Source organism: Phyllobates terribilis, unplaced genomic scaffold (assembly GCF_046119375.1).
Source record: "Phyllobates terribilis strain yellow unplaced genomic scaffold, ASM4611937v1 Scaffold_1__5_contigs__length_1240528914, whole genome shotgun sequence".
In the NCBI taxonomy this organism is placed as follows: domain Eukaryota; kingdom Metazoa; phylum Chordata; class Amphibia; order Anura; family Dendrobatidae; genus Phyllobates; species Phyllobates terribilis.
This window is the reverse complement of record NW_027362761.1, coordinates 442085750-442111261: the sequence shown is the minus strand read 5'-3', so window position 1 is coordinate 442111261 and position 25512 is coordinate 442085750.

Genomic DNA, 25512 nt, shown 5'->3' with positions numbered 1-25512 from the left:
CAAGTCTGAGGTCCAGAGCACTCTGGAAAATGTTTTCATCCAGGATATCTCTGTACTTGGCCTCATTCATGTTTCCTTCAATTGCAACCAATCATTCTGTCCCTGCAGCTGAAAAACACCCCCAAAGCATGATGCTGCCACCACCATGTTCCACTGTTGGGATTGTATTGGGCAGGTGATGAGCATTGCCTGGTTTTCTCCACACATACTGCTTAGAATTATCACCAAAAAGTTCTATCTTCGTCTTATCAGACCAGAGAATCTTATTTCTCATAGTCTGGGAGTCCTTCATGTGTTTTTGAGCAAACTCTATGTGGGCTTTCATATGTTTTGCACTGAGGAGAGGCTTCCTTCAGGCCACTCTGCCATAAAGGCCCGACGGAAGGTAGAGGGCTGCAGTGATGGTTGACTATGTGGAACTTTCTCCAATCTCCCTACTGCATCTCTGGAGCTCAGCCACAGTGATCTTGGGGTTCTTCTTTACCTCTGTCACCAAGGCTCTTTTCCCACGATTGCTCAGTTTGGCTGGACAGCCAGATCTAGGAAGACTTATGGTGGTCCCAAACTTCTTCCATTTAAGGATTATGGAGGCCACTGTGCTCTTAGGAACCTTGAGTAATGCAGAAATTCTTTTGTAACCTTGGCCAGATCTATGCCTTGCCACAATTGTGTCTCTGAGCTCCTTGGGCAATTCCTTTGAGCTCATGATTCTCATTTGGTCTGACATACACTGTGAGCTGTGAGGTCAAGTGTGTGCCTTTCCAAATCAAGTCCTATCAGTTTAATTAAACACAGCTGTACTCCAATGAAGGAGTAGAACCGTCTCAAGGAGGATCACAAGGAAATGGACAGCATATGACTTAAATATGAGTGTCTGAGCAAAGGGTCTGAATACTTATGACCATGTGATATTTCAGTTTTTCTTTTTTAATAAATTTGCAAAAATTTCTACATTTCTGTTTTTTTTCAGTCAAGATGGGGTGCAGAGTGTACTTTAATTAAAAAAAATGAACTTTTTAGAATTTACCAAAAGGCTTCAATGAAAAAAAGAATGAAAAATTTAAAGGGGTCTGAATACTTTCTGTACCCACTGTATTTGGTATCGGTAAGTCCAAAATGACCTGATCTAAGCTTTTTCATTGTATCAGTGGAAAAAAAGTGGAAAAATAAACGAAATATAAATAAAAATAGTATCTCTGAAAATGTCATCTTGTCCCACAAAAAACAAGAAGCCATACAGCTCTATTAATGCAAAAATAAAAAAGTTGCAGCTCTCAGAATATAACAATGATAAAACAATATTAACATTAAAGGGGTTGTCCACTACTATAGATAATTCCCCCAAAGTATTTAAATGGTGGAAATAAGATTATTTGTAAGTACCTTGTGCTGTTCTTCTTGCCTGTGAGCTGGCGGCTCTCAGGCATAACATGACCCCGGCTACAGTTTGCTCTGGGCTGATGTCATGCCAAGTTCCAACTGCAGCTGGGCGTGACTCTGTGCTGTGCTCCCCGGTGAGTGATGGTCTGTGGGCAGGGTTTCCCCGCTCGTCAAAGTTCAGTGGATGTTGGGATGCTAGGTTGTGATGCCCGGGAAACCCCGCCCACAGCCCAGCATCCACCGCGGGGAGCATGTCACTGAGTCACGTCTTACTTGACATGACATCAGTGGAAGCAAGAGCCGGCTACAGCCGGGGGTCACTTGATTCCTGAGAGCAGTCAGCGATAGCGCCGCTCAAAGGCAATAAACACACACAAGGTAATTAGAAAAAATTGTCCACAGGTTAAATACATTGGGGGCTTAATAAAAAGTAATGGACAACTTCTTTAACCCCTTTACAATTCTGACCAGTGTCAATTTATGAGGTAATAACTCTGGTAATAACTCTGGAACTGTCATGGGTGTGTCAGCTGTAAAAGACAGTCGCTCTGGATCTGGCTGTAGAAGATCACTGCACTTGGCATTACAGACGCCTTCTTAATCCTTCTGCCTTTAGGATCCAGTGACCTCCCTCCTGCTGCTGATTGACACACCCTTGCCTGGGAGTTAAAAACAGTCAGTTTTCTCCAGGGAATCACCGGTGATACTTCTATGTTCAGGCTTAGAGCACTAACAGTCGGCTAGCTTCTTCACTGGTGCCCTTGGAAGATAGTTGGTGTTAATCCTCTGGTTTCGGCTCAAGCTAAGTTCATCCTCTTTGTTTGTCTATCTTGTTGTCTGTAGTTTGTAGAAGGACCAGTGCTCATCCCTCCCCCTCCCTATCTAGGGCCGAGCTCTGGGGTCATCCAGGGTTTAGGGTCTTGCTTGCCAATAGGTGTGGAACCTATATAGGAACGGTAGGGTAGGTAGGGTGATATTAGATCTGCCTCGAGGTCTCCATTCCCCCTTTCCCTAGTGTTTGGGCTCCCCCCCCTCTTCACTTCGTATTGCACTTAGTCTCTCCCACACCTAGCGTGACAGGAACATTTAAACCGTTCCCATTGATTCTGAGATTGTTTTTTGGTGACATATTGTACTTCATGATAGTGGTAAAATTTCTTCGATATCATTTGCGTTTATTTGTGAAATAATAGGAAATTTTGAAAATTTAGCAATTTTCAAACTTTGAATTTTCATGCCCTTAAATCAGAGAGATATGTCACACAAAATAGTTAATAAATAACATTTCCCACATGTCTACTTTACATTAGCAAAATTTTGCAAACACATTTTTTTTGTTAGGAAGTTATAAGGGTTAAAAGTTGTCCAGCGATTTCTAATTTTTCCAACAAAATTGACAAAACCATTTTTTTAGGGACCACATCACATTTCAAGTGACTTTGAATGGCCTTTATGACAGAAAATACCCAAAAGTGACAACATTCTAAAAACTGCACCCCTCAAGGTGCTCAAAACCACATTCAAGAGATTTATTAACCCTTCAAGTGCTTCACAGGAATTTTTGGAATGTGGAAGAAAACAATGAACATTTAACTTTTTTTCACAAACATGTTAATTTAGACCCAATTTTTTATTTTTGCAAAGGTAACAGGAAAAAATTAACTCCAAACTTTATTTCTCAATTTCTCCTGAGCACGCCAATACCCCATATGTGGGGGAAAACCACTATTTGGGCGCACGGAAGGACTTGGAAGGGAAGGAGTGCCATTTGACTTTTTGAATGTAAAATTTGCATGAATAATTAGCAGAAGCCATGTCGTGTTTGGGGAGCCCCTGATGGGCCTAAACAGTGGAAAACCCCCACAAGTGACACCATTTTGGAAACTAGACCCCTCAGGGAACTTATATGTGTGGTGAGCAACTTGAACCTCCAGATGCTTCACAGAAAAATATTTTTCAGTCCCCAATTTTGCATTTTCATAAGGGTAACAGGAGAAATTGGACCCCATGGCACGCAGATACCCCATGGGTGGTCGAAAACTACTTTTGAGGCACAGTGCAAAGCTCAAAAGGGAAGAAGTGCCATATTGGAGTTCATATTTTCTTGGGCTGGTTTGAAGTGCCATGTCACATTGACAGAGCCCATAAGGTGCCAGAACAGCAGAACCCCCCCATAAGAGACCCCATTTTTCAAACTACACCTCTCAATGAATTCATCTAGGGGTGCAGTGAGCATGTTGACACCACATGTGCCTCACAGAATTTGACACCATTGGGCAGTGAAGAAATAATAATTACATTTTTACCACCAAAGTTTTGTTTTAGCACCAAAATGGCACCAAAATTTGTCACACAATTTTTGCTGAATGTAGAAATACCCTATATGTGGCTGTGCAGTACTGCTTAGCCACACAGTGAGACTCGTAAGGGACGGAGCATTATCTGCCTCCTGGAGCGCAGATTTTCCTAGAATAGTATACAGACTCCATACACAGCTCCTACGTAACTCCGATGAACCCCGAGGGATCCATGCACTATAATGAGGCAGCAGAGTTAGGCCTCTTTCACACGTCAGTGTGTGCAGTACATGTGGTGACAGTTTCCACATGTACCGGAGATACATAGATACTCAGACCCATTGAAATAAATGGGTCTGTGCACATGTCAGGGTGTTTCAACGGTCCGTGTGTCCATGTACCAAACACGTTGCCATGTCCATTTTTTACGCTGCACGGGTCGCAAAGTGTCTGATGACACACGGATGACATCCACTGATCGCAGCACTGGCAGGTGACAATGATGAAGGCAGCGATCATCACCCGGCACTTGGGATACAGCGCTATGCGGCACACAGAAGGCACACGGTTGCCACACGTATGCCACACAGGACACAGATATGTCTGGTACTTGTTATTTTTTTCCGTGTGAAACCAGCCTTACTCTGGACTCCATCTGGCCTCTGTTTAGCGGTAACCTTTTTTTCAGAGGTTCACAAAACTGTGGCCGACGGCACTTTTATGCACTTATTAAGATGGACCCCATGGGATCACAAGCAAGACGGCGTCCATGGTGCCTACATCTGCCTCATTACAGGGAATCTTAAGCCGGGGGTTTCGTATAAATCATGTATTCCAGATATTTACACGTAACCCCCCGTGTAAGCGCTCAGCGCAGAGCGCAGAATAAATGTGAGCCAAGCCATTCTGCGAGTCAGAATGAACAAATCAGCAGCAGGTGAAGAATTGGTTTTAGTTATTTTTTACGCCATTCCTCATGCGGAATGAGTTATTAGCCGACTTTATTAGTGATGAGCGAGCATGCTCGCTACTGCTCGGTGCTCGTCCGAGCATCTCACTGCTCGAGATGCTCGGCGCTCGCCGAGTACTTCCGGGGTGGCTCGGCGGGAGCTCAGGTCCCCTCCCCGCATGTTTGGCGCTCTTTAGAGCGCCAATCAACATGCAGGGATTGCCTGCCACTCATTGTAATCCGCAGCAATGGTGGTTGTGGCATTACAGTGATTGGCTGGCTACACACTGTCATCAGGTCTATATCAGACCTGGCGCCGCCATGCTCGTCACAGTCACTCCAGAATCAGGCACAGTAGGAAGAGGTGCTGCTACGTCAGGGAGAGATTTTTTTTTTTTTTTTTTTCAAAATAGGAGAGGGAAAAAAAAAAAAAAAAAAGGAAGGGAGAAGGGAAGGAAAATTTTTTTTATTTTTGTGATCAATCTAGGGGACTCTATAATCAATGGTATACAAAACAAAACATGCTTATTACGCTTTGTAATCATTTCCAGCCATTTTCATATGGTTTTAAAGTGGAGAGGTTTTTTTTTGTTTGTTTGTTTTTTTTGGAAAAGTATGCCCTTGAAATCAAATGTTAGAACAATAATTTTTAGAAAATAGGTAATAATATCTTTAGAAGCTCTTATTGTTACATATATATTTAAATAGTGCATCAATTGTTTATTCAATGAATTCACATATATAAAAAACTTGGGTAAAAAGTGATCAAATAATTAGTGCATTACTAAGTGACAGTTCACATTGTAATATGTTTGTAGAGGATGGATGTACTATAGGGTTAAACTAGTGTTTAGATCACTGCTAGCCTTGAATTAGCGACGCTGATTTCACAGCTGATTTTGGTGGGTGTTACCCTTGGCAGCTTTCCTTGACTATTTTCCTTGAAAAGTGCAACATTTATTCAGTATTTTATGCTATGACTAAGGGTCAAATATGATCTGAAACGCGTAAACCTACACATGCTTTTATCTCTGTTGGAATTGTATTTTTTAACGATGGATTAAATAAAGGCTTTTTCTAATTTTTCTACATCGTGTGCTGGAAAACTATTATTTACTTTCACTGAGGATTTTTCTCCCAGATGGTGATGGACTAATTCCGAGCACCGAGATCATGGAAAGGAGGACTGGGCAGGCTGGGCCAGGTGAGCTGAAGATCTTTTTCTTACTTTCTTAAGAGATTTGCTTGTGTATTAGGTAGTGTAGGGAGAAAAAACATACATTACACATATCCATCTTAACAACCTTTTGAGGACTAACTAATCCATCTGCAGAGATATCAGGCAGGCAGTGTATATAGGCAGGCAGGCAGGGTATATAGCAGACTGCAGTGCATATTAGTACAAGAGACTCCATTCCAATTCTGCCTTCTGCTGCTGTTAGATATTTCTATACAAAGGCTCAGGTCTCAGGGGCCAGGAATACTTTTTTTAGATCTTAATCCTCATTATTTGCTTAAAAAGCAATCCAGAGAACACCGTTTTTCTGCGCCATTTGCTTCTGGGCACTGCAGAATACAGTCAGGTCCTTTCCATATTACAGAGATAGAAATCCAGCTATTTAAAACTCTGTTTTCTCCATCACACGGATCACATATACGCTGTCAGAAAATACTGCCATTTCTGGCCTCCATTAAAAATTTCCTTTAGTGTGTCAGTGAAGCAATTCACACCAGTTTGCTGTTCAAACTACATACCTACAGGCCAGGTATTTAAAACTCTGTTTTCTCCATCACACGGATCACATATACGTTGTCAGAAAATACTGCCATTTCTGGCCTCCATTAAAAATTTCTTTCAGTGTGTCAGTGAAGCAATTCACACCAGTTTGCTGTTCAAACTGCTTACCTACAGGCCAGGTATTTAAAACTCTGTTTTCTCCGTCACACGGATCACATATAAGTTCGCTCCAAACTCAGTCATTTGTAGTGAGCGTGGAAGATACTGTCCTCCATTTAAAATTGGCAAGGCACGTGGCAAGGGACGGGGAACTGGATGTGATGGTAATGGTGCATGCAGAGGCCGAGGACAAGGCCATGGGCAAGCTGAAATTGTGCCACAACAAACACCCACATCTTCTTGCCTGACCTTCCTGTCCCAATTCCTAGGGGACCGTATCACACCACTATTGAACCCAGAGCAGTGTCAAAAGGTTGTTAGTTGGGTAGCTGATAATGCTTCCAGTCACTTAGCCACCTACCACCACCACCAACCTGTCTTCTACACGGACAAGTCTCAGTAGCTGTGAGTCTGGACCACATATTCCTCACCCTGATCCTCCTTCCTTCCACCATGCCGAGTGCCCAGAGGCAACTGATCCCACACTTGGACACTCTGAAGAGCTGTTCACTTTTCCATTTATATATTCGGGCCTCTCGCCCAGTCCACTTGAAGCAGGGCAAGAGGAGATCGCGTGTAGCGATGCCCAAATATTTGAGCAGCCACGGTCACACGAAGGCGACGGTGGGAAAGTGTCACAAGAGGTGGACGATGATGAGACACAATTGCCAGAAAGTCAGGAGGAGGACCAGGGTGCGGAAGTGGAAGATGAGGTGGTGGATGATATAGTAACTGACCCAACCTGGCAGGAGGACATGCAGAGCAAGGACAGCAGCACACAGGCGGAGGGAGGCAGAACACCCCAACAGGCAGGAAGAAGCAGTGTGGTGGCTGCAGAAAGAAGGCAGGCAACCGTTCCCCGTAACACCAACACGAAGGGAGTTACCAGTACAACTGTTAGGTCTTCCCGAGTCTGGTTGTTTTTTAAAGACTCTGCCGATAACCCCAAAAAGGCAATTTGCACCACCTGCCAGGCCAGCATCAGCAGGGGTGGCAAAACGACCAGCCTGACCACCACCAGCATGATAAGGCACATGGCAGCAAAGCACCCGACTTTATAGGCCATACCCCAGGGTCCAGAAACAGTGTCTGCAGGTGGCACCATTGCTTCTTCCGCTGTTGTGCATGAAAGTCAATTCCGTGTCCATGGTGCATGTGAAGATGCCTCCTGCCCTGCATCTGTCTTTGCACACTCTCAAGTAGCAGCATCAGGAACCATGTCCATGTCCTTGTCCCAGCACAGCGTTCAGTAGTCCATACCCCGGTCCATGGAATGCAAGTGCAAATATGCAGCCAACGACCCACAGGCCACACTACTAAATTCTCACATTTCAAGACTGCTTGCGCTAGAAATGTTGCTTTTAGGCTCGTGGAGACGGAAACATTCCACAACCTGATGGCGGCAGCCATCCCTCGGTACTCTGTCCCCAGCCATCAATATTTCTCCCGGTGTGCCGTCCCCGCATTACACAAGCACGAGTCCCAAAGCACAAGCCGTGCCCAAAATAATGCAGTTACCGGGAAAGTCCACCTAACCATGGACACGTGGACAAGTGCTTGTGGGCAGGGACGGTACATCTCGCTGACGGCACACTGGGTTAACATAGTGGAAGCCGGGACCCAATCGGACCTTGGGACGAAACACGTCCTCCTGACGCCAAGGATTGCGGGCCCTAGGTAAATAAGGGTTGCCCCCACGGTCTACAGCTTCTGCACTTCATCCTCCTCAGCCTCCACCTACTCTTCAGCCTCTATCTCCGAAATGACCACATCAGTCACAAGCTGGAAGCACTGCATCACTGCCTCGGCCAAGCGGCAACAGGCTGTGCTGAAGCTAATATGCTTAGGTGACAAACCACACAATGCTGAAGAGTTGTGGACAGCTCTGAAAGAGTAGGCAGATATGTGGATCACACCACTGAACCTACAGCCAGGCATGGTCATGTGTGACAATGGCCGGAAACTGGTGGAAGCTCTGAGGCGAGGCGAGCTCACACACCTACCATGCCTGGCCCATGTGCTTTACCTCATGGTTCAGCGGCTTCTCAAATCCTACCCGGAGCTGCCGGATCTGCTTGTTAAAGCACGCCGCCTGTGTGCTCATTTTAGATAGTCAGCTACAGCTTCCGCCGCCCTTGCCGTGTTTCAGCAGCATTTGCAGCTTCTGGCTCACAGACTGGTGTGTGATGTCCCCACGCATTGGAACTCTACACTGCAGATGTTGGGAAGGATTTGTGAGCAGAAGAGGGCAGTTGTTGAGTACAAGCATCAACAAGGCCGTCGGTATTCAGTTCAGACTCCACACATAAGACCTCAGGAGTGGACATGGATGTCAGACATATGTACCATCCTCCAAAACATTGAGGACTCCACCGAGATGGTGAGCGGCGATGATGCCATAATTAGTGTCACTATCCCGCTTCTCTGTCTTCTGAAACGCTCTCTGCTCACAATCAAAGAGGATGCATTGCAGGCGGAGCACGATGAGATGGAGCAAGAAACTATACAGGGTGATGACACACAGCCAAGCCTCATCTCATCCCAACGTGGATTGGGTGACAATGAGGAAGAGGAGGAGTGGGAAGGACTGAAGCTAGTTTCATGCACTATAGACGGTACTACCTGCACAGCTGTCATACCGTCTGGTCAACGTGGATGGCCAGAGGATAGAGAGGAGGAGGAGGAGGAGAGAATGGTCAGTCATCTTCTTGGTGAGGACGCAGAAGTCGTGCCTGTTAGTAGTCTGGCATGCATGTCTGAGTTTATGTTACGCTGCCTTTCCCATGACCCTCGCGTTCTCAAAATTTTGGGTGACAGTCATTACTGGTTGGTGACACTTCCAGACCCACGTTACAAGGAGAACTTTATATCTCTTATTGCTGAGGCGGACAGGTCTAATAAAATGGGGCTGTACAAGAAGGCCCTTATTGCAGAACTGTAAAAAAAAATTCCCATCTGAAAACGCTGGCGGCAGAGGGCACACTTCGTTGGACAACCAAGGAGTACAGGCGAGAGAGACACAACTTCAATCCAGCAGAGGCAGCGGAACACTGTCAACGTTCTTGGAGAATTTTCTCAGAACCTCCCATCGCACAGGCCCTGAGGCGCGAGGTACTCTCACAAGGAGTGCAAAGTTTGGGAAGATGCTGAGGGAGTACCTTGCCGACAGTACCAACGTCCTCCGTGATTCCGCTGTGTTTTATAATTATTGGGTATCCAAGCTGGATACGTGGAATGAACTGGCTCTCTATGCCTTGGAGATCCTGGCCTGCCCTGCCGCCAGCATTTTATCAGAGCGGGTTTTTAGTGCCTCTGATGGAATTATAACTGATAAGCGCATCCGCCTGTCAACTGAAAATGCTGACAGGCTGACTCATAAAAATGAACAAGGGCTGGATTGGGCCAGACTTCTCAACACCACCGAATGATAGCAGCGTAACATAAACTCAAATCCAGTGTCTTTTCTTGGGAGGTGTATTGCCATGCACCTTTTCACACCCACACATGGGTATATGCTTCCTGATTTTAGCTATTTGCTCTTGTCCTCCTCCTTCTCCTTATCCTCCACCACCATATCACCAGGGTGACCGTGGTCCATGATGCAACACCCACATAATTTTTTTAAACGGTGTTTATGATGCCCGTAAAAAAAATTTTTTTATACAGTATGCTCATGCATACCCCCCAGGGGTAAATGTTTGTCAGCCCACACACTTAGTGCATCCACATTACAAGCATAGAAGGCCCGTTCCTTTCTAATGGGAACATTTTTTATGAGGCCCTCCTCCACGTCTCTTCCAAGGGGTATTGAAGTGCCTCCTAATTTTTTGCAGCCCTTGCATTCACTGCATAGGCCAACACTATGGGAGACTCTCTCCTTTCTAATGGGAGTTTGTCGTTACTGTGGCCCTGCTCTATGTGTCTTTAATTTCTTAGTGGGGTTTTTCCTAAATTTGGTCAGCCGTTGGACTCACTGCATACCCTATAACTGTATAGCAGACTCTCTCCTTCTAATGGGAATTTGTCATTACTGTGGCCCTGCTCTATGTGTCTTTAAATTCTTGGTGGGGTTTTTCCTAAACTTGGTCAGTCGTTAGACTCTCTGCATACCCTATAACTCTATAGCAGACTCTCTCCTTTCTAATGGTAACATGTCCTACTCGTTACTGTGGCCCTGCTCTATGTGTCTTTCAGAGTCCCTCCATCATCAATGAAACAGGATGTGTCTGATGATGTGTCACACACCACATTGCCAGATAAGGTTGTAAAATGTTAGAAATGACATTTCCCCGTGAATGCATTTGCCTTATAAAATAACTTAAAAAACAAAAAACAGTAGGATCTTTCTTTAGTATAAAAACAGAGTCTCCAATGTAACCTCAATGAAATCACATTGTTCAGCTCCTGCACCTCCTCCTCCATCTCCGAAATGACCACATTAGTTACAAGCTGAAAGCACTGCAGCACTGCCTTGGCCAAGCAGCAACAGGCTGTGCTGAAGATAACATTCTTAATGCTTAGGTGACAAATCACCCAGCGCTGCAGAGTTGTTGAAAGCTGTAACACAGCAGCTTGATCTGTGGCTCTCACCGCTGAACATACAGCCAGGCATGGTCGTATGTGAAAATGGGGGGAACCTGGTGACGGAGAAATGACAGCCATAGTAGATACCGTTTCCCTCTATGCCAGTCCTTTCACCGAGCTAAAGAATATGGCTGTGGTGAAATACAACTCCCACTGAGAAGCTGTTTCAGACTGAAAAACATTGTGAACACCAGAGGATTTGATTCTGAGGGCTCACCTTTCTCCCCCGCTCAAGAGCCCCATAGCAGCTGCAAAGTTAGCACTATCATGAACTCTTCTGATGTAGAAGCCAGGGCACACCAGAGAATTCTCTGGTGGGACCGTCCAACCCTGCTGAGAAGCAGTCCTGGCTAAGAAAAGTGTGTGGGAAGGTTCCCAGACACTCTATGGCTGCTTTTTTACTGAGGTGGAAACCCACGCAAACACGGGGAGAACATACAAAATCCATGCAGATGTTGTCATTGCTGGGATTTGAACCCAGGATCCCAGCGCTGCCAGGCTTCAGTGCTAACCACTGATCTAATGTGCTGCCATTCACCCTCTGATATTTAACAGGCTGGAGAAACTTGCACTTACTGCCACTCTATCTTCAGCTCCTTTGTGAGAAACTAATGTATTTGGGCAGCCACTCAGTCTACCAAATAAAATTCCTGAGAAGGAAATTGGGAATGGCTTCGCTTCTGGTACTGGGGCAGTACTAATATCATGGCGTCATACCGTATTTCACTGGAAATATTCAAGGCTGGCAGGAGGCAAGCAGATTCCCACAGAAAAGTACCAGCAGTAATGTTCAGGGACTCGCTCTTCTAGAAGGCGGAGACAACACCGGGAGAAATAATGACGGCTGGGGACCGACTATGGACACGAGGCATGAGGTTGTGAAAAGCTTCCGCCTCCACGAGCCTAAAAGGCCACATTTCAAGTGAAAGCAGTTTTAGCGGACTTCCTGGGAGAAATGACAGCTGGAGTAGATATGGTTTCCCAAGTTCTTTCACCAAGCTAAAGAATATGGCTGTGGTGAAATACAACTCAGCAAAAAAAGCTGTGGACTGGCTCCGTACCGTCCCTGGCCACATTCACTTGACCACGTGTTTGTGGGTAGGCGGTCCTTCCCAGTAAGTTCTCTGGGGAGAGCACGGGTAATGTTGTGGGACCCGTGCTTGTGGAAGGCGGAGACGATACCGGGAGAAATTGTGGCTGCTGGCGACCAAGTATTGACACCCAGCCGCTGCCAGCATGAGGCTGTGAAAAACTTCCGCCTCCATGAGCCTAAAAGGCCCCATTGCAAGTGCAAGCAGCTGCCCAGAAATCTGGCAGTTTAGTATTCCAGCCTGTGGGTGGGTGGCTGGCTGCATACTTGCGCTTGCTTTCCAAGTAACAGAGAACTAAGCAGATGGTGGCCTCTATCATCATCATGGCCTCACCTTGGCACTATGAACTCTCCTGAAGGAGAAGCCAGGGCCCACCAGAGGAGTCTCCGGTTTTTTGGTGGGCCCGTCAAACCCTGCCGAGAAGCAGCCCTGGCTAAGAAAAGTGTGGGGGAAGGTTCCTGGACACACTATGGCTGTTTTTTTAATGTGGATCGGACATGCTTATGCATGTTATTTCTCAAACCGGATTGCAGATCAGGCCATTGCCCAACTCAGTAGTCATTAAATTAAATGTGCAAAGAAAGATGTTTGTGTGTCAAAGCACCACCGAGAAGTGCCAGTTGATGTTGGACGGGCTGGCATTGCTTCTGCAAAAGCTGCTTTAGAGGACTTCCTGGGAGAAATGACACCCAGAGTAGATACGGTTTCTCTCTATGCCAGTCCTTTCACCGAGCTAAAGAATATGGCTGTGGTGAAATACAACTCAGCAAAAAAAGCTGTGGACTGGCTCCGTACCGTCCCTGGCCACATTCACCTGTCCACGTGTTTGTGGTTAGGCGGTCCTTCCCAGTAAGTGCACTGGGGAGGGCACGAGTAATGTTGTGGGACCCGTGCTTGTTGAAGGCAGAGACGACACCGGGAGAAACAGTGGCGGCTGGGGTCCGAGTATGGACACCTGGCCGCCGCCGGCATGAGGTTATGAAAAGCTTCCGCCTCCATGAGCCTAAAAGTACACATTTCAAGTGAAAGCAGCTTTAGGCTATGTGCCCATGATGCAGAAATGCCCGGGATTTTCCTGAGCGTTTCTGCATCTCCCTGGCAGAAAAAAACACATGTGGATTGTACATGCGTTTTTCCTGCCAGGGACATGCGGATGTGAAGCGTTGTTCACATGCATTTACGGTTGACAAGCGCTTTCCAAGCGATTTTTGCATTACTTGGAAAGTGCTTGTCAGATTGGTCACACTATATAAATCCATGCAAACGGCATGGATTTATATAGTGTGACCGAAAGAATGGTCAAAAATAAAAAAATAAATCTATACTTACCTTCCGATGGCCCCCGGAGTCTTACTTCGCTCCGTCCTGGCTGCCGGCAGAACGCGGTACACTGAACTACCTGCCGTCACATGACTATGATGTCAGCGCAGGTCCTTCAGTCCACTGCGATCTGCCAGCAAGGGAGGATGAGCGCCGCGGGGGCCATCAGAAGGTAAATATAACATTTATTTTTTATTTTACTATTTCTAATACAACTCAGCAAAAAAAGCTGTGGACTGGCTCAGTACCATTCCTGGCCACATTCACCTGTCCACTTGTTTGTGGTTAGGCGGTCCTTCCCAGTAAGTGCACTGGGGAGGGCACAGTTAATGTTGTGGGACCCATGCTTGTGGAAGGTGGAGACGACACCGGGAGAAACAGTGGCAGCTGGGGACCGAGTATGGACACCCGGCCGCCGCCGGCATGAGGTTATGAAAAGCTTCCGCCTCCACGAGCCTGAAAGGCCATATTTCAAGTGCAAGCACCTGTCAAAATTTTGGCAGTATAGTATTGCAGCCTGTGGGTGGGTGGGTGGCTGGCTGCATACTAGCACTTGCATTCCAAGGAATGGGGTAGGGACAACTGAACCCTGCACTGGGTCAAGGACATGGACGGTGATTGTTGCAAGTCTGCAATGACAGGTGCATGGCGGGAGGCATCTTCACATGCGCCAAGGATCACTTATGATGGGCACACTTTTAGGCAGTGACATGGGAGTCAGAGATGCATCCAGAGGTCTTCCCCATGCTGTTCTCATGTCTTTTCAGAACTGTATGCATGTGTCTGATGATGTGTCACACACCACATTGCCAGATAAGGTTGTAAAATGTTAAAATGACATTTCCTGGTGAATGCATTTGTCTTGGTTGAAAGCAATGCAAAAGTGCAAAAACGCATCAAAAACGCTACGTGTGAACATAGCCCAAGGTGTGGAGGAGTATTTTTGTTTTTGGTAATTTATTTTTCCTTATATACAAGTCATTAACCTGGAAAGGATGTTCCTTAACATATTTCCCAGGAAAATCCATTTTGGTTTCGTTTTTGTATGTTTTATTGTGAGTCCGTAAAAGTGGCGTAATACTCTGACAACGTTGTTGACAGCAGTGATCTGGGAGTCAGAGATGCTTCCAGGGGTCTTCCCCATGCTGTTTCCATGTCATTTGAGCACTGTTCCCATCAATTTGGACAATTTTTAGGCCCTCTGCAGACCGCCGGGGGAGCCGCCTGAAAAATGCTCTAGTTTTCCATAGACTTACATTGGGCTCATTGCTCAGGTCGAGCAGCCGAGTATTCCAATTTGCTCGACCCGAGCAACGAGTACCCGAGCATTTTAGTGCTCGCTCATCACTAGACTTTATTCTTTGGTTCGGTGCGATTACAGCAATATCAGATTTATATAGCGCTTTTATGTTTGGCAGCTGTCACATGCAAAAAATGTCTTGTTTTGCCAAGATTAGTTTTTGCATCACCATATTTTGAGAGCTATAATTTTTCCATATTTTGGCCGAAAGAGTCATGTAAGGGCTTGTTTTTTGCGGGACAAGTTGATGTTTTTATTGGTACCATTTTCAGGCATGTGACACTTTTTGATCACTTTGTATTCCAATTTTTGGGAGGCGGAATACACAAAAACCAACAATTCAGGAATTATTTTTTTGTTTTTTTTTCTATGCTGTTCCGCTTGTGGTAAAAATGATAAGGCCGCTTTATTATTTTGGTCAGTATATTTGCAGCGATACTACATTTATATTGCTTTTTATGTTTTGGCGCTTTTACACAATAAAAACTATTTTATAGAAAAAAAAATTTCTTTTTACTGCATCACTTTATTCTGAGACCTATAACTTTTTTTATTTTTCAGCTGATGGAGCTGTATGGCTGCTTGTTTTTTGCGGGACAAGATGACATTTTCAACGGTACTATTTTTATTTACATTCGTCTTTTTGATCACGTTTTTGTCCACTTTTTGTTCGGCGGTATGATGATAAAGCACCTTGTTTTTGCTTCATATTTTATTTTTATTTTTTTGTCTGGTATTAACTAAAAGGGTTAACTAGTGGGACAGTTTTTTAGGTCAGGTCGTTTCGGACGCAGCGATACCAAATATGTGTACTTTTATTTTTTTTTTCAGAATAATATTTATTTATGGGTACAATATATATATATATGTTTTTATTATTTTTTAAAAATCTATATTTTTACAACTTTTTTTTCACTTTTTTCACTTTTTTACTTAGTCCCACTATGGGACTTTCACTTTTAGCACTCTGATCGCAGTTATGATGTATAGCAGTGCAGGATCACTGCTATACCTCATAACTGTCAGTGCTGCAGACACAAGTTAGTTTGATCATGCACTGCGCATGATGAAACTTACTTGCTGGTGCCTGGTGATCCAGATGTCGTCATAATGACATCGGGTCACCATGGCAACGATCAGGACCCCGCAATGACGTTGCAGGGTCTTCGATCCAAGAGCAGAGGTGCTTTTGTCCCTCTGCTCACTCGCTAAATGCTGCGATCGCAGCGATCGCAGCATTTAGGGGGTTAAAGTGCCGGAATCGGTGCAGGCACCGCTACTGGCACTGAGTGCCGGGTGTCAGCTGTCAGAATCACCTGACACTCGGTGGTGATCGCGCCCACACAGCATGTGTGCAGGAACAATCGCCGAGACGTAATAATACGTACCTGGTCCATACGGAACCGGGACGTATTATTACACACAATGTCAGAAAGGGGTTAAAATTGTTTTTACTGTTTAGAAGAGACAAAACATTTAAAAGAAGTTGATAAATGTTGTTTCTCTGTAATCGTACTGACACGAAGAATAAAGCTGCCTTATCACTTTTACCACAAAGTGAACGGCATAAAAAAAAAAAAACAATGTCTGAGTTGCTGGTTTTTGTTCATTTTGCCTCTCAAAAATTTAAATAGAAAGCCATCAAAAAATGTTATGTGCCTGAAAATAGTTCCAATAAAAATGTCAACAAAAATGTCCTGCAAAAAATAAGACCTATATGACTCTGTAGGCAGATATAATTTAATAATTTTATAATTATAGCTCTCAAAATATGGCTACTCAAAAACTTATTTTTGAAAATAAAAAAAAAATTTTTTAGTGCTTGATAGCTGCCAAACATAAAAAAACATTATAAATCTGGTATCGCTGTAATCGCACCGACCCGAAGAATAAAGTCATCTAATAACTTATACCGCATGGGAAACTGCGCAAAAAATAAACAAAACCAATTCTTCACCTGCTTTTGACTTGTTCATTCTGCCTCCCAAAGATCGCGGTATGGCTCGGCTCACATTCATTCTGCGGTCTACGGTGAGCGCATACATGGGGGTTTCCATGTAAGTCTCTGAAATACATGATTCAGACGGAACCTCCGGTGGAAGATTCCCTATAATGAGGTAAATGGAGACACTGTGGATGCCATCTGGCCTATGATCTGGCCATGACCGTCTTTTTTATTGTGCACAAAGCGTGGTCGGATACAGTTTTGTGCACTTCTTGAATGCCAGATACCGCCGAACAGAAGCCACACAGAGTCCAGAGTATCTCTGCTGCCACATTAGTTAATTGATCCCTCAGGGGTTTCATCCAAATCACATATTTTGTAGATTTAAATGGAAACCGCAATGTAAGTACTCAGCATAGAGCACAGGATAAATGTGAACTAATCCAAAATGTTCTGTACATCAAAATGCCACCAATGAAAGCTTCTACTCAACCCACAAAAAAACAAGTCCCCACTCAGGATTGTCATCTGCTAGCAAAAATATACGGGGGTTCACATTACTGATAGCACAAAGGCTCTGGAAAAGTAACGTGGCTCCCTCCAATAGAAAGCCAGAGAAATCTGCACTCCCAAATCCAAATGACCCCTCCTCCTGAGCAGCACAGTGGGCCTAAACCAGAGTTAGCATTCACACGTTTGGCATTATTGTATCGAGGAGAGCCCACTTAATTTACGGGGTGCATGTCTTCAGAAGCATTAGCTGGGCACAATGTATGGGCACTAGTGATGAGCAAGAATGCTCGCTACTGTTCGGTGTTCGCCCGAGCATCTCACTGCTCGAGATGCTCAGCGCTCGCTGAGTATTTCCGGGGTTGCTCGGCGGGAGTTCGGGTTCCCTCCCTGCATGCTTGGCGCCAATCAACATACAGGGATTGCCTGTAACTCACTGTAATGCCGTAGCCATGTTGGTTGTGGCATTACAGTGATTGCCTGGCCGCACAGCGTCATCAGGTCTATATCAGACCTGGCGCCGCCATGCTCATCACAGTTACTCCGGAATAAGACAGTGTAGGGAGAGGTGCTGCTGCGTCAGGGAGAGATTTGCTTGTGTATTAGGTATTGTAAGGAGAAAAACCATAGATTACTAGTTAAGTATAGGCCAGGTATTTAAAACTCTGTTTTCTCCGTTACACGGATCACATATACGTTGTCAGAAAATACTGCCATTTCTGGCCTCCATTAAAAATTTCCTTTAGTGTGTCAGTGAAGCAATTCACAGCAGTTTGTTGTTCAAACTACTTACCTACAGGCCAGATATTTAAAACTCTGTTTTCTCCATCACATGGATCACATATAAGTTCGCTCCAAACTCAGTCATTTGTAATAAGCGTGGAAGATACTGTCCTCCATTTAAAATGGGCAAGGCACGTGGCAAGGGACGGGGAACTGGACGTGATGGTAATGGTGCATGCAGAGGCCGAGGACAAGGCCGTGGGCAAGCTGAAATTGTGACACAACAAACACCCACATCTTCTCGCCTGACCTTCCTGTCCCAATTTCTAGGGGACCGCAACACACCACTATTGAACCCAGAGCAGTGTCAAAAGGTTGTAGGTTGGATAGCGGATAATGATTCAAGGCACTTAGCCACAACCACCACCACCACCCTGTCTTCCACACGGTCAAGTCTCAGTAGCTGTGAGTCTGGACCGCATATTCCTCACCCTGATCCTCCTTCCTCTTCCCACTCTGAAGAACTGTTCACTTTTCCATTTATAGATTCGGGCCTCTCGCCCGTTTCACTTGAAGCAGGGCAAGAGGAGATCGCGTGTAACGATGCCCAAATACTTGAGCAGCCACGGTCACACGAAGGCGACGGTGGGAAAGTGTCACAAGAGGTGGACGATGATGAGACACAATTGCCAGAAAGTCAGGAGGAGGACCAGGGTGCGGAAGTGGAAGACGAGGTGGTGGATGATATAGTAACTGACCCAACCTGGCAGGAGGACATGAAGAGCGAGGACAGCAGCACACAGGGGGAGGGAGGCAGAGCACCCTAACAGGCAGGAAGAAGCAGTGTGGTGGCCGCAGACAGAAGGCTGGCAACCGTTCCCCGCTACACCAACACGAAGGGAGTTGCCAGTACAACTGTTAGGTCTTCCCGAGTCGGGTTGTTTTTAAAGACTCTGCTGATAACCCCAAAAAGGCCATTTGCACCACCTGCCAGGCCAGCATCAGCAGGGGTAGCAAAACTAGCAGCCTGGCCACCACCAGCATGATCAGGCACATGGCAGCAAAGCACCTGACTTTGTCGGCCGAACTCCAGGGTCCAGGAACAGTGTCTACAGGTGGCACCATTGCTTCTTCTGCTGTTGTGCATGCAAGCCAATCCCCTGTCCATGGTGCATGAGAAGATGCCTCTTGCCCTGCACTTGTCGTTGTGCACTCTCAAGTAGCAGCATCAGGAACCATGTCCATGTCCTTGTCTTAGCGCAGCGTTCAGTTGTCCATACCCCAGTCCTTGGAACACAAGCACAAATATGCAGCCAACACCGCACAGGCCACACTACTAAATTCTCACATTTCACAACTGCTTGCATTCGAAATGTTGCCTCTTAGGCTCGTGGAGACGGAAGCATTCCGCAACCTGATGGAGGCGGACATCCCTTGGTACTCAGTCCCCAGCCGCCACTATTTCTCCCGGTGTGCCGTCCCCGCATTACACAAGCACGTGTCCCAAAACATTAGCCATGCCCTCAACAACGCAGTTACCGGGAATGTCCACCTAACTACGGACACGTGGACAAGTGCTTGTGGGCAGGGACAGTACATCTCGCTGATGGCACACTGGGTTAACATAGTGGAAGCTGGGACCCAGTCGGACCTTGGGAGGGAACACTTCCTCCCGACGCCAAGGATTGCGGGCCCTAGGTCAATAAGCGTTGCTCCCACAGTCTACAGCTCCTGCACCTCATCCTCCTCAGCCTCCACCTACTCTTCAGCCTCCATCTCCGAAATGACCACATCAGTCACAAGCTGGAAGCACTGCATCACTGCCTCGGCCAAGCAGCAACAGGCTGTGCTGAAGATAATATGCTTAGGTGACAAACCACACAATGCTGAAGAGTTGTGGACAGCTCTGAAAGAGCAGGCAGATCTGTGGCTCAAACCGCTGAACCTACAGCCAGGCATGGTCGTGTGTGACAATGACCGGAACCTGGTGGCGGCTCTGAGGTGAGGCGAGCTCACCCACGTACCATGCCTGGCCCATGTGCTTAACCTCATGGTTCAGCGGTTTCTCAAATCCTACCAGGAGCTGCCGGATCTGCTTGTTAAAGTACGCCTCCTGTGTGCCCATTGTAGAAAGTCACCTACAGCTTTCGCCGCCCTTGCCGTGTTTCAGCAGCGTTTGCAGCTTCCGTCTCACAGACTGGTGTGTGATGTCCCCAAGCGTTGGAAATCTACACTGCAGATGTTGGGAAGGATTTGTGAGCAGAAGAGGGCATTTTTTGAGTAACAGCATCAACAAGGCCGTCGGTATTAAGTTCAGACTCCACACATAAGACCTCAGGAGTGGACATGGATGTCAGACATATGTACCATCCTTCAAAACTTTGAGGACTCCACCAAGATGGTGAGCGGCGATGATGCCATAATTAGCATCACCATCCCGCTTCTCTGTCTTCTGAAACACTCTCTGCTCACAATCAAAGAGGATGCATTGCAGGCGGAGCACGATGAGATGGAGCAAGGAACCATACAGGGTGATTACACACAGCCAAGCCTCATCTCATCCCAACATGTTTTGGGTGACAATGAGGAAGAGGAGGAGGAGGAAGTAGAGGAGATAGTTTAATGCACTATAGATGGTAATACCTGCACAGCTGTCATACCGTCTGCTCAGCGTGGATGGCCAGAAGACAGAGAGGAGGAGGAGAGCATGATCAGTCATCCTCTTGGTGAGGACACGGAAGGTTTGCCTGTTAGTAGTCTGGCACGCATGGCTGAGTTTATGTTACGCTGCCTTTCCCATAACCCTCTCGTTCACAAAATTTTGGGTGACAGTCATTACTGGTTGGTGACACTTCAAGACCCATGCTACAAGGAGAACTTTATATCTCTTATTCCTGAGGTGGACAGGTCTACAAAAATGGGGCTGTACCAGAAGGCCCTTGTTGAAGAACTGTTAAAAAAATTACCATCTGAAAACGCTGGCGGCAGAGGGCACACTTCTTTGGACAAGCAAGGAGTACAGGCGAGAGAGACACAACTTCCATCCAGCAGAGGCAGGGGAACACTGTCAAAGTACTGGGAGAATTTTCTCAGATCCTCCCATGACCCAGGCCATGAGGCGTGGGGTACTCTCACAAGGAGTGCAAAGTTTGGGAATATGCTGAAGGAGTACCTTGCCGACCGTAGCAACGTCCTCCGTGATTCCTCTGTGCCTTATAATTATTGGGTATCCAAGCTGGATACGTGGAATGAACTGGCTCTCTATGCCTTGGAGGTCCTGGCCTGCCCTGCCGCCAGCGTTTTATCAGAGCGGGTTTTAAGTGCCGTTGGTGGAATTATAACTGATAAGCGCATCCGCCTGTCAACTGAAAATGCTGACAGGCTGACTCTTATGAAAATGAAAAAGGGCTGGATTGGGCCAGACTTCTCAATACCACCGATGGATAGCAGCGTAACATAAACTCAAATCCAGTGTCTTTTTTTGGGAGGTGTATTCCCATGCACCTTTTCACACCCAGACCTGGGTATGCGCTTCCTGATTTTTGCTATTTGCTCTTGACCTCCTCCATCTCCTCATCCTCCACCACCATATCACCAGGGTGACCGTGGTCCGTGACGCAACACCCACATCATTTTTTTAAAGGGTGTTTATGATGCCGTAAAAAAAAAATTTATACAGTATGTTCATGTATACCCCCCAGGGGTAAATGTTTGTCAGCCCATACACTTAGTGCATGGGCATTACAAGTATAGGAGGCCCGCTCCTTTCTAATGGGAACATTTTTTTATGAGGCCCTCCTCCACGTCTCTTCCAAGGGGCATTGAAGTGCCTCCAAATTTTTAGCAGCCCTTGCATTCACTGCATAGGCCAACACTATGGGAGACTCTCTCCTATATAATGGGAATTTGTCGTTATTGTGGCCCTGTTCTGTGTGTCTTTAAATTCTTAGTTGGGTTTTTCCTAAAATTGGTCAGCCGTTGGACTCACTGCATACCCTATAACTGTATAGCAGACTCTCTCCTTTCTAATGGGAATTTGTCGTTACTGTGGCCCTGCTCTATGTGTCTTTAAATTCTTAATGGGGTTTTTCCTAAAATTGGTCAGCCATTGGATTCACTGCATACCCTATAACTGTATAGCAGACTCTCTCCTTTCTTATGGGAATTTGTCGTTACTGTGGCCCTGCTCTATGTGTCTTTAAATTCTTTGTGGGGTTTTTCCTAAAATTGGTCAGCAGTTGGACTCACTGCACACCCTATAACTGTATAGCAGAGTCTCTCCTTTCTAATGGGAATTTGTCTTTACTGTGGCCCTGCTCTATGTGTCTTTAAATTCTTAGTGGGGTTTTTCCCAAATTTTGTCAGCCCTTGCAGTCACAGCAAGGGCATTACCACTATAGGAGACCCGCTCCTTTATAATGGGAACATTTTTTTTACTGAGACCCTCCTCTATGTCTCTTCAAAGGGGTATTGGGTGGCGTCCAAATTTTGGCAGCCCTTGCAGTCACTGGATATGCATTAACAGTATAGGAGACCCACTTGTTAATAATGGGAACAACAAAGCATAGCCGTCTGATGGCTCTCTAACAATAGTGAGGGCCGACTGCTGGCCTTTTAAGAAAAGTAAGGGCCGTCTGATGGCCCTATAAAAATAGGCTTTATGACTTTCAGAGTCCCTCCATCATAAATAAAACAGGATGTGTCTGATGATGTGTCACACACCACATTGCCAGATAAGGTTGTAAAATGTTAAAATGACATTTCTCGGTGAATGCATTTGTCTTTAAAAATAACGTAAAAAAAACCAAAACAATAGGATCTTTCTTTAGTATAAAAAACAGCATCACCAATTAACCTCAATGTAATCACATTGTTCAGCTCCTGCACCTCCTCCTCCATCCCCGAAATGACCACATCAGTCACAAGCTGACAGCACTGCAGCACTGCCTTGGCCAAGCGGCAATAGGCTGTGCTGAAGATAACATGCTTAATGCTTAATTGACAAGCCGCTCAGTGCTGCAGAGTTGTTGAAAGCTGTAACACAGCAGCCTGATCTGTGGCTCTCACCGCTGAACATACAGCCAGGCATGGTCGTGTGTGACAATGGGGGGAACCTGGTGACAGAGAAATGACAGCCGGGGTAGATACGGTTTCCACATTCACGTGTCCATGTGTTTGTGGGTAGGCGGTCCTTCCCAGTAAGTGCGCTGGGGAGGGCATGGGTAATGTTGTGGGACCCGTGCTTGTAGAATGCGGAAACGACACTGGGAGAAACAGTGGTGGCTGGGGACCGAGTATGGACACCCAGTCGCCGCCGGCATGAGGTTATGAAAAGCTTCCGCCTCCGCGAGCCTAAAAGGCCACATTTCAAGTGAAAGCAGCTTTAGAGGACTTCCTGGGAGAAATGACAGCTGGGTAGATATGGTTTCCCAAGTCCTTTAACCAAGCTAAAGAATATGGCTGTGATGAAATACAACTCAGCAAAAAAAGCTATGGCCTTTCTCTATACCGTCCCTGGCCACATTCACCTGTCCACGTGTTTGTGGTTAGGTGGTCCTTCCCAGTAAGTGCACTGGGGAAGGCACGGGTAATGTGGGACCCATGCTTGTGGAAGGCGGAGACGACACCGGGAGAAACAGTGGCGGCTGGGGTCCGAGTATGGACACCTGGCCGCCGCCGGCATGAGGTTATGAAAAGCTTCCGCCTCCACGAGCCTAAAAGTACACATTTCAAGTGAAAGCAGCTTTAGGCTATGTGCCCATGATGCAGAAATGCCCGGGATTTTTCCTGAGCGTTTCTGCATCTCCCTGGCAGAAAAAAACACATGTGGATTGTACATGTGTTTTTCCTGCCAGGGACATGCGGATGTGAAGCGTTGTTCACATGCATTTCCGGTTGTCAAGCGCTTTCCAAGCGATTTTAGCATCACTTGGAAAGTGCTTGTCAGATTGGTCACACTATATAAATCCATGCAAACAGCATGGATTTATATAGTGTGACCGAAAGAATGGTCAAAAATAAAAAAATAAATCTATACTTACCTTCCGATGGCCCCCGGAGTCTTACTTCGCTCCGTCCTGGCTGCCGGCAGAACGCGGTACACTGAAGGACCTGCCGTCACATGACTATGATGTCAGCGCAGGTCCTTCAGTCCACTGCGATCTGCCAGCAAGGGAGGATGAGCGCCACGGGGGCCATCAGAAGGTAAATATAACATTTATTTTTTATTTTACTATTTTTTTCACAGGTTCTATGGTACCCGGGTCCGGAGGAGAGTCTCCTGTCCTCTAGACCCGGGTACCATCCGCACATTGAAAGGAGTGGAATGCGCATCTACATATGCAATGATGCCGGCATGAGGCTGTGAAAAGCTTCCGCCTCCATGAGCCTAAAAGGCCCCATTGCAAGTGCAAGCAGCTGCCCAGAAATCTGGCAGTTTAGTGTTGCAGCCTGCGGGTGGGTGGCTGGCTGCATACTTGCGCTTGCATTCCATGTAACAGAAAACTTAGCAGATGGTGGCCTCTATCATCATCATGGCCTCACCTTGGCACTATGAACTCTCCTGAAGGAGAAGCCAGGGCCCACCGGAGGAGTCTGCAGTTCTCTGGTGGGCCCGTCCAACCCTGCAGAGAAGCAGCCCTGGCTAAGAAAAGTATGGGGGAAGGTTCCCGGATACTCTGTGGCTGCTTTTTTAAAGTGGATCGGACATGCTTATCTTATTTCTTAAACCACATTGCAGATCAGGCCATTGTCCAACTCTGTATTCATGAAATTAAATTCGCAAAGAAAGATGTTTGTGTGTCAAAGCACCACCGACAAGTGCGAGTTGATGTTGGATGGGCTGCCATTGCTTCTGCAACAAGCTGCATTAGAGGACTTCCTGGGAGAAATGACACCCAGGGTAGATATGGTTTCCCTCTATGCCAGTCCTTTCACCAAGCTAAATACAACTCTCAGAAAAAATAGCTGTGGACTGTCTCCGTATCGTCCCTGGCCACATTCACCTGTCCACGTGTTTGTGGTTAGGCGGTCCTTCCCAGTAAGTGCACTAGGGAGGGCACATATTAAGTGAAAGCAGCGTTAGAGGACTTCCTGGGAAAAATGACAGCAGGGTAGATATGGTTTCCCAAGTCCTTTCACCGAGTGAAAAAATATGGCTGTGGTGAAATACAACTCAGCAAAAAAAGCTGTGGACTGGCTCCGTACCATCCCTGGTCACATTCACCTGTCCACGTGTTTGTGGTTAGGCGGTCCTTCCCAGTAAGTGCACTGGGGAGGGCACGGGTAATGTTGTGGGACCCGTGCTTGTGGAAGGCGGAGACGATACCGGGAGAAACAGTGGCGACTGGGGACCAAGTATGGACTCCCGGCCGCCGCCGGCATGAGGTTATGAAAAGCTTCCGCCTCCACGAGACTAAAAGGCCACATTTGAAGTGCAAGCAGCTGTCAAAAATTTGGCAGTATAGTATTGCAGCCTGTGGGTGGGTGGGTGGGTGGCTGGCTGCATACTTGCGTT